Here is a 14,249-nt window from a genome sequence, read left to right on the forward strand (position 1 = left end):
GACAACGCGAGACCACACACAAGTTTGATCACCCGTCAAAAATTATTGGAGCTTGGATGGGATGTGTTGCCACACCCACCATACTCGCCTGACCTTGTGCCGTCAGACTTCCACTTGTCTCACTCTCTTCAAAACTCCTTGCGTGGTATAACATTCAAATCAGATGAGGCTGTAAATCAACACCTTGTTCAGTTTTTCGCAAATAAAGACAGGTCCTTCTATGAAAGAGGAATTATGAAGCTCACCGAAAGATGGCAAAAAGTTATCAAACAAATGGGCAATATATCATTGATTGATCTTTGTTCTTTATATAAATAAATGACCTTTGAAAACATAGACAAAGTACATAATGACTTTTCCGAAGGCCCAATAAATAGGTGCGTAATAAATAGGACCCAGTATGACTGTTGCTGTTATTTCTGCTCTGTGCCTTTGTTCATGATATTCCCCACAAAGGAAGCGCTTATCCTTCCTATTGCTCTAGCCTAATGGACCTTAAAGGTCAACTCCCAACTTTGTTAAGCCTTCCCTTTACTCCAGCACACATTGGTCTCTCCTTTATACAATCTGAATGCACTTTTGATACACACTAGATGGCCAGTATTACATACTATCTTATTCCCTGATGTTTCATATGAGTCCCACAGGTCACTGGTGAACTTGCTTGTATTTCCTCTGTTCCCATCTCAAAGCTCCTGGCAAAGTGTATCATCAAAGTGATTTGTTAATTGATCGATAGAGAAATTTAAACATTAGAAGAAGTGTGAGAGAAAAAAAGGAACAAATTTGATATTATCTTGTTTGATTTGATTTAGCAATCAATGGCTTGTAATTACATTATCCTGTAAGAGGCTTAGACCAGGAGGGGAGGTTCAGGAAAACAGTTGTTGCCAACTGTGGTAAAGGGAAAGGAAACAGCAGATACCTGTGTTTTGAGCTCTTATTTCAAATGTTTTTCTCTTAAAGAAGACATAGACCCAAGAGGAAATGATTTGAGGTACATTTTCAGGGAACTGCAGTGACAGAGGCACAGGGGGGAGTGAAGATGCAATGGGCAGGATATAATGAAGAGGGGGGTCCAAGGCATTCGAGTTTGTAAATAACAGAAATACCAGGAACCACATTTCAACAGAAAAAACAGAGGTTGCTGTAAAGAAGTGAGATTGTGACTGACACAAGAGTAAGAGGGAAAGCCTTCAATGAGCACAGGGACGGAAATTGGGTCACGGAAAGCCAGAAGCATTGCTTAAGTAGCTACTTACTAAGAGGAAAATTAGTTAACTGTATTACTTTGAAAGAAACCAGATTGCGTTTATTGACTAATCTAAAAGAAGTGAAAAGGGCTAGATCTGGAGGCTTTGTTTTGGTTTCTAGGATCATGTCACATCAGAGAGCCCATGTTGCTGTCTTCATGAGATGCCAAAATAGGGAGCGTTCTCTCGACAGGCTCTTGAACTCTGACAGGTGGGACTGGCCACTATGGGTGAGCAGCAAAGGTAAACTGAAAGGAGAGTATGCATTCATGGCTTTGAACACCCTTCTTAGTCTGCTGAGGGGATGTAAGTGAAGGGATGACTTAAAGTGAAGGTAGAGTAAGTAGAAGTTTCATAAATCTTGAGAAGCACCATCTTTGCACACCCCATGTAGCCAGCCTACTTATTCTAAAGACTCTGCAGTCTCCAATTTGTTCAATTTAAAGGATAAGAGGGATGTGTTAGCCAGGCCGGCTAACTACTATATCAGACAATCCAGGAACTCTAATGAATGACTCACCTCACAGTCCAACCAGGTGTGAGGCAGGTGGCCTTCCACATAATAATTCAGCAATACAGTTCCTTTCCTACAGTTCTGCCATCTCAACATGAGGTTTCGAGATCACCCTGATTACCACCCGGTCAGCAAATGGGGGAAGTGGGAGGAGACCTTCCGTAGCCTCTAAGTGGCAATATCACTTCCACAATGTTCCATTCACGGGAACTAGTTGTGTGGCCTAACCTAGAGGCAATGGTGAGTGGGGAATTAATGACTGTGTTCCTAGGAAGATGTAAGAGGCTTGGTGAGTTGATTGCTGTAGAAGAAAATATAGTATTGGGTTGTATAAAAAAATCTAGGTGGGCCGGCCGAGTGGCTCAGTTGGTTAAGAGCTCACTCAAGAGTTTGAGCTCTGAGTAACAGCGGTTTGAGTCCAGCCCGAGCTGAGCAGCCGCTGAGCTGCCAACAGGTAGCAGGATGGCTCAGCTAAAAAAAAAAAAATCTAGGTGATGATTCATATTTTTCTACCAATCCACATGCCTATAAACATAGAATGATTTAATTTTCCATGTCAGACAGATGTTTTGGGTTGTGAAAACCCAAAAAGTATGTGGGTCTCATTTTTTGGTGAAAAAATTGGGTAAATGAGTATTGCAAAAGTTTATTTGTTGAGTTAATGCATTACCAAATTAATGAAGCATCTCTAATGACACGGTGGGAGCTAATGCTGCCTCACAAAGAAACAAAACAAGTAAAAAAATAAAAAGATATGTAAGAAGCAGAAATGAGAGAGGAACTACGAAAAATAATCATGTAGCCAACAATTACAGAATATACTGAGAGAAATACAGAACATTGAAACAATTGCAATCCCATGACTTCAATGTCCCATAATAGTACCAATGTGATATTTCCTTTTAGAGCTTATTTTCATTGTTTTAGGTCTCCAAACCACTTTCAGATTGAAGGAAATTATGCAAGTAGCTTAATGTATGAAGTTGACGGTGTTTCACAGAAGTGTCAAAGGTAGATATGAAAGTGAAAAAGTGACTAGTGTGATGTAGCTTACACAGAGAGAAAACGTCATTCTCAAGCAACAGCATGAGGGAAAGGTGCTGGAAATAAAGGCTACAGCTCTTTACTTATAGAGGGTAAAGTTTCCAGAACTTTCTCCCGAAAGACAGACAGACTTAATGATATTAGCCCGATAACCATGCTGAGGGATAACTCCCTCAGAGTCCTCAGGTGAAGAAAAGACGTCTCAGCTCTAAATTCACAGAGTTTTATGGCAGAAAGATGTCCTATAATTTAATGCCCATTTTAACTAAAAGGAAGCAAAGATTCAGATTAGTACAATAATTTTCCCAGTGTCACAGTTGAAATGGATAGTCTAATTCTACTTCATAAAGAGACATCAGTGATGCCATGGTTGTGTTGAAATCAAGGCTACTCGGATGCAAAATATCACAGGTCCTTTGAAGAAATGGTTGGTGGGAAATAAGAAAGAAGGCAAGCTCTAGTTTCTGAAGCAGTGGGTACAAGAGACTCTGTAATCATATGATCAAGGCCTGGGATCGGGGGACGCAGGCAGCCTTCAAATAAATGCTCAGGAGCCAAGAGAATGAAGCACTGTTCCCTGACATCTGTCTGTTTATGGCTCCTGCCATAAATGACACTATGGGTCAGTTAAAGCCCCAGAGATGGGGCCAGGCTGGGTGCCAAGGCCACCGACAACTGGGAGTCAGAATAAGCCCAGCCTCCCCATGGCCTGGACACTAGACAGGGCCACAGATCAGACCCAAGGAGAGAGTGCCCAGCTAGAGATGAGCACAGGGAGAGAGAAGCCTGGTGACCATGCAAGCACAGTCGTTAGTTCTTTAGGTCTGACAAGCAGCTGTGTGTGACTTGAGCCAAGCAGTTGCGGCCAGACCTGGTCTGGGCCGGTGACTTATCCTCAAGCCCCACCACATACAAGAGGAGGGGTAGAGACACTCATGTTTTGCATCTGTGATGTCCAGGCCTGGCTCCTGGGCTGGGGGTGTGACAGGATGTAGCTGGGAGTTGATTAGATAGGCAAGGACCCAGGAGGCAGGTAGATTAAGCAGAAAGAAACAAACCCAGCAACTCTGTGTCTCCAAAAGGTCCTATCGGACCCTCTAGCACCCTGGAATCTCAACACAGCTTTGTCACTTACTGGTTTTTGACCCTGGACAAATTGTTTTTATATCTAGGGTGCAGCGTCTTCCATTTAAAGGGGGGAAATAATATAGCTGAGAAGCAGGAACACTGAATCTCAGTGATTTGCTCAAGTTCACTCTGGGCAGATGGTCAGGTTGCTGTAGGATCAAAGGGACTGAGACACGCGGAAGTGCTCGCAGAGCTGGAAGATGCTCAGCAAGTAGAAGCTGTTACCCTTTTCAGTCACCTCTTCTCTGGAGCGAGCAACCCATTCTTCCAGATTTCCCTTCACAGGTCAATTATCCATTTTCCTCCTCATATAATCAAGTCTAGATTTGGACAAAGACCATGAAGAAAGGACTGCCTACCTAAATAGTGTTTCAACCTGTACCCATTTAGATAACATCACTAACAATGAACATTTATTGAATCCTTCTTCAATTGCCAGGTTCTATGCGAGATACTTCACATTCAGTGCCCCTCCCCCAATAACCCTATCATATAGTTTCTATTATTAGCCCCAGTTTATAGCTGAAGACACAGACTGAGGCACACAGAGGTGAAAAACAAGTCGTGGGATCAGAGTTTGAACTCAGGCAGCCTGTGCTTTGTAACCACTAAACCACGCAGTCTTTCCTAGACAAACCTGCTATTAATAGATCATGAACAAGTAGGAATAGAGGGTAGAGAAGGAATTTGCAATGGGAAGAACTGATAACTGGAGATTTGGGGGAGAGGGAGATGAAAAGAATTGAAATGAAGAAGAAAATGTCCGTGTTTGTGGAGAAAATAGTGTAAAATTTGTCTTGGGAATAAGACTAAAATGAAGCCATCAAAGCTGGTCTTATTCATGCATCATAGAAATTAAACATGCATAGAATAGCTAGAATTAAAACATGTCATCAGCCTTTTGGGAACTCACAGTCCAAAACCCAGATGTTTCTACACCTCCAAAATCTAGTTCAATGGCAAGAGAGGTTTCTGAAAGAGTGTGGAACTCATTACCTGAAATAGATCCCTAGGCCAAAGGTTACAGAGGAATTGCAGTGGGGTTTCGTTGTGTAGAAGATCTCTCTCCTCTCACAGAAGGAAGCACAGAGTGGGGGATCAAGAAACTCAAATTCCATCCATCCATGTCAGGCTCCCTCCTCTAATCCCAGCCAAGATCAGGTAAGAATGAAGAAAAACTTAGGTTCAGTTATTTGGGGGTGGAGAGGGGATGTAGAAATGAGGCTACTGAGGACATTTTACATTGCAAAGCCCTGAAATTAGTCTCTGTTTTGCTCTGTTATAAGAGGAGCCAAAAATAGCCACCATTTCTTGGCAGAGAGGTGCTGAGTCAGTACATCTACTAACCTCTGCCTGATATTTTCAGATCAGCTTTGTGAGTCTCTAGAAGACATTTAATGGCCTATTATAGGTAGAGAGAGGGCCAAAACAATTATTCAAATTATTGCAGGGCTATTTTTAAAGGAATAAAATCCTGAGGCCAGAAAAGCAAAGCTCTTAATCTTCTGAACGCTGATGTAAACAACCATTGGAATGGGATACAGGGAGCAGGATGAACAGAGTGACTGCAGACCAGCTGCTTCTGGAAGCCAAAAGCCCAAAACATAACAGGGAGAAGGGCAGGATGGTAGGCTGAACGCACTCCACAGGTCCCCTTGTTTCTTAAGCTCTGGTGCTCCCTGCCCCGTCATCCATCATCATCAGACTGTTCTCTGTATTGATGGGGTATGAGTTTACACCAAGGGGGAAAGTCCATCTCAAGCCAATATTGTTTGTCATAATTGCTTTCCTTCTTCCACTTATGTTTTACCCCGAAATATAAAAATAGCATACTCATTAGAAGGATTTAGAAAGTAAAGAAAGGGTCAAAAAATTTTTCTGACCATCTCAACATCTGTTATCCCCTGCACTAGAGTAAGGAGCCATTTTACTTTCCTTATTTACCAAGATCTATCCCCAGGTCCTAGAATAGTAACTGGCACATAGTAGGTGTTCAATACAAACCTTTTTTTTTTTATAAATCCATCCATATTTTTAAAATAAATCAATCAGTATCCAGAGATTACATCTTAATATCTATCTATACATTATCCTGTATTTCAAAGTATGCATTTTTTGTAAACATGTGTATATAATTTTTTCTATGCATTTTTTATTGTGGTAAAACTCACTTAACATAAAGTGTATCATTTTAACTATTTTTAAGTGTATAATTAAGTGGCATTAAGTACATTCACAATGTTGTGCAACCTTCACTACTATTCATTTTCAGAACTTTTTCATCTTCCCAAACTGAAACTCCGTACCCAGTAAACAATTCCCAATTTCTTCCTCCCTCAGCCCCTGATAACCTCTACTCTACTGTCTGTCTCAGTGAATTTACATATTCTAAGTAACTCCTGTAAATGGAATCATAGTACATTATTTGTCCTTTTGTATCTGGCTTATTTCACTTAGTATAATATTTTCAATGTTAACCTATGTTTTAGCATGTATCAGGATTTTGTTCCTTTTTAAGGATGAATACTATTCCACTGTATGTATTTACCACATTTTGTTTATCCATTCATCTATTTATTGATGGACATTTGGATTTTTCCAGCATGTATAGTTTTGCATCTCTTTTTTTTCACTTTATAATATCTCTGAGCAGTCTCCATTTTATTATATATTAATTATTATACATTATATATTATAAATATATATTTATCTACAGTATATATAATATTATAAGTATATACTTATACATATATTATAAATATATAATAAACATATTAATAATTATATGTATTTATCCCTTTTATTATTTTATTTTTGGGGTACACATTTTATCCAATTGTGACAGTCTCTCTATAGATGTACAATAGATTACCATTCTCCTATGTTTGAACATATAGATTATTTCAGACTTTTGCCATGATAAGTCAGTCTGTAACACCTTGACAGAAGCTTTTATCCAAGTGTGTGATTGATATTATTGTTTTCTAAGGACGGATTCCTAGACGATAACTTTCTGTGACATTTACATTACCTAAACTACTCTTGATGTTTTCTTTTCAACTTTCACGTCAAATGGGTCCCCAGAAAGGTGCATGGCTCTTCCAGTTGTACATGAGAAAGTTTACTGTACTCTTTCCAACACTGACTGATATCATTTGAAATGTCTTTGCTAATTTGATTGATAAAAGAATATCATGTTGACTTAATTTGCATTTGATGGGTCACTCCACCTCACTCAGACATATTACCTAATATTTTCGTGTTTTTTCATAGCAGCTCTCATGACACCAGCAGTCAAGAAATCAGCAGCAGTGATGGTAAACAGGAATTAAGAAAAGTTCTTAAACAGAAAACTCCTCTAAATATAAATTTTTGTTGAAAAACCGGTTTTGCATAAATTAATCTATTATTCCCTGCCTCAACAGTTACAATGCATAGCATAGATTTTAAGAATTCTTTTAACTTTAGGACTTTATAATAATCAGTTCTTAGAATCACCACTTTGAACCATAATCTTTATTGAACAGATAAAAATATAAAATGTGTATGGGAATAGGATGAACCTATATAGACCCACTTTATCCTGCACCATGTTTTTGGAATAAATCCCTGATATGATATAATTTTTGTTTTCTTTGTATTTGCTTCTTTTTCATAAAAATCCACTGACAAAATGGTTCCAATAAAGTGGTTAATCAATGATTTGCAATAAAAGTACAACTTTCAGAGTTGTAGCAATTCAGTACCACCGTACCAAATTTAAAAATGCATTTATAAATGGTGGGGGAATGGAGGAAAAGAAACAGAATTACTGAGGATAGAATGTTAGAAGCAGTTGAATAAATAGTTTAGCTTAAAGTCATTCTTTGGTTATTCTGACAAGAAAGTACACCAAATGATAGTGAAATCAAAGCTAGTCAACCAAGGCTAAGACTTAAGAGCATCATGATTAGTTTACTTGAGAATGAAAAGTGCATCAAGCACAGCGCTGCCAGTGCTCAAGCTTGGTACATTCTAGAGGTCAACATGGAGCATAAGATGTTAGATAGGCATAAGAAGGTTGCGATATGAGTTTACACCAAAGTAGTAAAAACTCTTGCTTTTATGATGGGAGAACAGCTTGATAACATAAAGAGCGTATTACAGAAAATATGTAGTGTTGTAGAACAGAGACCTGATAAATGGAAACGGAAAACTAGGTGTAGAAAAACTGTGTACACACAAGCCATTAATATATGAGGCCAAAATATGAGTGAAGATGCATAGATGGCACTCAAAGTGGTACAGGTCTTTCTTCATCTGAACTTGTGGCTCAAGACATTTCCTGTGTGGGTTTCTTTTCACTTATTATTATGAAATGGTTTGATGAAACCACTTACTGTATTGACCCTGAAATCCTCCTCCTGTTTTCAGTAATCCTAAATTGTCTCCACGAATGGTATGAAATCCTTAAACAAATGAATAGTTTTAATTTGCTTTAATTTAAAACTAAATCTACATGAGAAGGGATTTTTAAAGATCACGTGGGGTGTTGTAAAGCCAAACAACCCAAGAGTGCATCCTTTCTAAAAAGTTTGGTAAGCATAGCATCATCTAGAGTATAGATAAAAATCTAGATACTTTCCATAGGTATGTCTCAAGGTAGTCTGAAACTGCAACATATCAAAAACCAATGAGTTGAATGAAAAAGTCATGTTTCAAGGAAACATAATCAAAACAATTGGTTGATTTGTGCTTTCTGCTTTTCATCAAGTTGAGTCCTGTGCCATTTGTAAAGCTATTGTCTCTCGAGTGCTCTGCTTTGTAATACTGGGGCTTTTTCCTTTGCCCACTGGCTCACTCTAGACTGTTAATAGAGCACCATAGGAAGACTGGCAGGAGAGAAGGACAGGGACCAGCTCCTTTTTGTAGCTTCCAAGGGGCTACCTGGTTGCTTCTTGTTCCGGTCAGCATCAGATTTGCTTTTTCCCCCTGCAGCCTCACTGTGTTCCAGGTGCCATGATCTGCATTCTCCCAACCTTTGCAGAAGGTGCTCCACTGCGTGCCTTCACAGACACCAGCACTAGCCGGCGACATCTTGTCCTCAGCATGCCTAGGTATCTGCTCTGTGGGCCCCTTTCCCAACCTTCTAAGTTTTAAACATTCCAACATCTTCCCTTTGTTGGAACCCTGGGGAAGTTGCTGCTTCCTGCAGTTGCTGATTCAGTCTATAAAATGTGATACCTTAGGATTCTATTTTTGCCTTGTCACTTACTCTGATAGATAGAATCATGTCCCCCGCAAAGATGTCCACATCCTAATCCCCCAAACCTGTGAATATGTTACCTTACAAGGCAAAAGGAACTCTGCAGTTAAATTAAGGCTCTTGAGATCGGAAGATTATCCAGGATTATCTGTATGGGCCCAATGTAACCACAAGGGTGCTTATGAGAGAGAGGCAGAAGGTCAGAGTCAGGGAAGGAGAGTGACAATGGAAGCTCAGAGGTTGGAGCGATGTGGGGCTGAGGGACAAGACATGCAGGTGGCCTCTCAAAGCTGAAAAAGGCAAGGACTGTCCTCTAGAGCCTCCAGACAGAACACAGTTCTGCCAACACCTGGATTTGAGCCCCGTGAAACTGATTTTAGACTTCTGACAGAGCTCTAAAACTTTCAGGTAATAAATTGGCACTGTTTTAAGTCACAGGATTTGTGGTAATTTGTCATAGCAGCAATAGGAAACTACTACAGTTACCTAGCTAATAATACTTTATAGTAAATTATGTCTGTTAAATAACTGCTGTGGTCTATATCTCCTGATTTGACCCTGGCTGATTCAAGTAGAATTGGTATATCTAGGTCTGCATTTAATTCAAATTCTCAGCTCTCAAGTGTATCTTCCAAGGTGAACATTAGTTTGTGATGACATGCTTAGCACTGAATTTTTACAAATACTTTTCCTATTTGTAAACTTTTGTCCTTAAGGCCAAGTTTATATTATAGTACATTAAAACATATGAACTAAATTAAAAATTAAAGCAAAGGACACTTCAATTTTTAAGGTTGTCATGACAATCAGGGAAAATCCATGTAAAATCTGGGGCACTCATTACGGCCACTGTGTGGAAAGCAGGGCAGAACGCCTAGCCTGGCTAGGACTGATTTCTGATTAAGGAGAAATAAGTGTATGTTATTTATCTGGGTATGAAGGCCCCATCCAGTGACTTGGAAGTCCAGGAAGACTGGGAGATGAGTGCAAATTCTAGGAATTGAGTAGAGGTATGAAGCCATAGCTGTATGAGCATATAATGATTCAGGTAGTTGAGCTGAATCCAACATCCAGAAAATGCCCAATAGACTAGAAGCAAGGCCACCATCATAGTTTTTAGTAGACAAATAGTCCAGGGAAGTCTACAAAGGCAGTAATGAGTAAGTGGATCCACAAAAGGGTCTCTAGAGAAGGGATTTGGACCTCAATTCCCAAGGCAGATACATGAATACATGTAACGTTTACTCTAATTTCTGTAACATCTACTCCTCAGTGTGAAGATATGTGAGGACTCCAAGTCAATTTAGGGGGTTTATAGATATATAGATATAGATAGATAGATATAAAGATAGATATTTATATAAAGATATACCTGTATCTATTTACATATTTAAACAGATTTATTTTAAGAAATTGGCTCACACACTTATGGAGGTTGGCAAGTCCAAAATCGACAAGATGGGCCAGCAGGCTGGAGGCTCAGGAAGAGCTGATGCTGACGTTCAAATCTGTCTGCTGGCACAATTCCTTCTTGCTTGGGGGAGGTCAGGCTTTGTTGTGTAAGGCCTTCACTGATTGGATGAGGCCCACCCACCTTATGGAGGGCAATCAGCTTTACTCAAAGTCCACTGATTTAGATGTGTATCTCATCACAAAACACCCTCACTGAAACATTGAGATTAATGTTTGACCAAACATCTGGGCACCATGGTCCAGCCAAGTTGACACATAAAATTAACCATCACAACGCTCTTGTATAGCTAATGAGGTAGAGGAGGATATTACATTTTAAGAGTAGAGGATATTAACATAGCCTTGCTTTAAGCTTTTCTATCCTCCCATCCCCTGAATAGAAAAATTTTAGAACTAAATTATAGAGTCCTGTCTTCAAACGTAGGCTCTCAGCTTAAACAAACTCAGTTTTACTTTGTTTCAAGTAAATATATATATATATATATATATATATATATATATATATAAAAATACACATATATATGTATATATGTGATTATAGTAAAACATCACCTACTTAAAAAGAAGTAATCTGGGAAACTTTTTTAACTTCTACTATTGTTCTAAATGATGAATAAGCAAAGTCTCTCCTGCACACACACTGTTACATCATGCCCTTTAATTATAATAGTAAAAGCTGCCCAAAGAAATTTTACTTTCACTGATACTTTCATATCGCCCTTTCTAATTAACCTCAATGTAGGTTTTCCATGTTAGAGTGTACACAACAGATGCACATATGTGTTGTGCCTGTGGATAGCTGCACAAATGCACACACAGTCATAGATGCACACACAAATATGCTCATATGCATATAGATTCATCCTCACATTAGCATCCATTTATAATACAGCTTGTTCCACTCCCTGGCATGCATGTGAGAACACACAAACAGCACATAATTCAGTTGATTTCCTTTCATTAACTTTTATAGGAGGTTAAGATGAAAAAGCTTTTAAAAAAAGCTAAGCAGACACTTTTCCTTATATAATGTAATTGCAAAAACAGAAATAATCTCCACCCCTAAAGGGGGGTGGGGGTTGAAAAGCCAAAGCTTCTATAAAGCACATGCATTAAAAAAAAATTTTTTTTGTTGTCTAAAGGAGAGGCAACTGTATGAAACATAAGACCAACAATTATAATAGCAAGACACATCGAAGGAAGTGAGAGGTGATCATTCATAGCTAAAGGAAACAATAGCCACCCGAACTCTGATTGCTTCTACTTCTTCCACGAACAATTGAGTGTCACTTAGTGTTTGGGTAAAGTAGTGCTACACATCTCAATAGCCCCTGAAGGAAGTATAGTCCTAAAGCACAGAACGATCATTAACAAAATAGCTGAGTTATTAAGTTGGCTTATATTCAGTAAAACACTGAATCTGTAAGACAGAGAGGCTCTTGAATCGAGATGGAAAACAAAGTGCGTGCTTCTACCTCCAACCCAAAACAGCCAGAAAAATACCTTATAACACTAAATGAATGAATTAAGAAGACAGATATAAAAGAAGAAGAAGCACAACCAGAAAGCTTGACACTTTGAGACGATTCATAAATGATAAAAGCAGATGGGACCACATTAATTGAGGAAAGCTTAATCCGAAACACATGCAGGGGAAGGGAGCTAGGGAGTCAGGAGTGCTTCTGGCGGAACTCCAAACTTGGAGTCAAGGGACAAAGGAGAAATAACTGCGTAAATAAGCAACTTGGTGACTGATACTGAGGGGGGTAGTCTCCCCTTCCCGCTCTGTGTGGAGCAACGGCATCAGCAGAGCTAGCACCCGCTCCCGCTGCAGACAGCAGGGCTGTCCAGGCAGAGCACAGGGCCTGTGCCACTGCTCCCAGACAGGTCCGAAATGCTCATTAGGTGTCCAAATGCGGATGTCAAATAGGCAGTTGCAAATCTAATTGTGGAACTCAGAGGAAAAGTAGAGGCTGGAGAGACACATATGCAGTCATGAGGTATAGATGGTGTTTAAAGCAGTGAGACTGACTGCTTTTCACCTTGGAAAAGAACGCATATAAAGGAGAGAAGAGGGCCCAGGACTGAGCCCCGGGACACCCCAATATGTTGAGGACAGGTTATTATCTATGTGACACTAAAACAACCAGTTAGTTAAATTAATTTATGTTTGTGAAAAAAAATAAATCAATTGAATGAGTCACTGGTGGTTGTGCAAAATGGGGCTTGCCGACCTAGAATAGAACTGAACCACATTCCCTTAGCAGCTCAAGGACAGTCTGGGTTGACCGTGAGCTCTCTCAGGGGAAGAGAATGCTGTGGCTCACCTTTATACACCTGAGCTGCCACACTATAAAAACTTGATAAATGTTTATTTAATGAACAAATGTATACATTTATACATAAACTTCCCATTGTTCGGGGAGAATTGAGACCAAATTTCTCATTGTTGTTAAAGCATTTCCTCCACTCACCTCAGGCGTTTGCTTTTCATCTTGCTCCTTTTGCAATTAATGCCCAGAAACAGACATTTTAGATTCAAAGCGTTTTCAATAATAAAAGACACACTTTGTTTTCAAAATCTCAATATTAAATATTAAATTAGCATTCTGTCATTTTATTTCTAACTTTCCAGCTGCACTCAAAGGGACCGCTTACCCACTGCTGGTGGAATGTAAATTGGCACAGCAAATATGGAAAACAGTGCGGAGGGTTCTAGAAAAATTAAAAATATAACTACCATATGATTCAGAAATTCCACTTCTGGATATTTACCTGAAGAAAATGAAAACACTAATTCGGAAAGATATATGCACCCTCATATCAACTGCAGCATTATTTTCAATAGTTACGACATGGAAACAACCTAAGTGTCCATCAACAGAGGAATAGATAAAGATGTGGTATATAGGCACAATGAAATACTACTCAGCCATAAAGAAGGAAATCTTGCCATTTGCAGTAACATGGATAGAGCTTGAGGATATTATGCTAAGTGAAATATATCAGACAGAGAACAACAAATACTGTATGATCTCACTTATATGTGGAATTAAAAACAACAATGAAACCAGAACTCATAAATATAGAAAATAGATTGGTGGTTGCCAGAGGTGGGGGTGGGGGTGGGCAAAAAGGGTCCAAAAGGTACAAACTTCCAGTTATAAAACAAGTAAGTCCTGCAGATACAATGTGCAGCATGGTGACTACAGCTAATAACGCTGTGTTGTATATTTGAAGGTTGCTAAGCAAGTAGATCTTAAAAGTCCTCATCATAAGAAAAAATTTTTTTGTAATTATGTGTGGTCATAGATGTTAACTAGGCTTGTTGTAGTGATCATTTTGCAATATATACAAATATCAAATCATTATGCTGTACACCTGAAACTAACATAATGTTATATGTCGATTATAGCTCAATTTAAAAAAATAACTTTTAAAAATAAATATTAAATTAGCCTCTTGTTATTTTATTTTTAATTTTCCAGCTGTACTGATTCCACTTTTCCATCAAGACCTTTTTGAGAAAAAATATTTGGTAAGGAAATAGTCCCTCCGTAGAATCTTCCAAGGATGACAATGGAAGGTGACT

The 14,249-nt window shown here is 39.0% G+C and overlaps 1 long non-coding RNA gene across 1 annotated transcript in view; it reads left to right on the forward strand.

Moving 5' to 3' along the window:
- The window catches only part of LOC109395839 (uncharacterized), a 31,282-nt gene extending 22,269 nt beyond the window's left edge, over positions 1-9,013 (forward strand). The window contains exon 3 of the long non-coding RNA XR_002126737.1: positions 8,917-9,013. This is a non-coding gene — a long non-coding RNA (uncharacterized LOC109395839). The remainder of the gene's footprint in view (positions 1-8,916) is intronic.
- The last annotated feature ends 5,236 nt before the right edge of the window (positions 9,014-14,249 follow it).

Source organism: Hipposideros armiger, unplaced genomic scaffold (genome assembly GCF_001890085.2).
Source record: "Hipposideros armiger isolate ML-2016 unplaced genomic scaffold, ASM189008v1 scaffold_488, whole genome shotgun sequence".
In the NCBI taxonomy this organism is placed as follows: domain Eukaryota; kingdom Metazoa; phylum Chordata; class Mammalia; order Chiroptera; family Hipposideridae; genus Hipposideros; species Hipposideros armiger.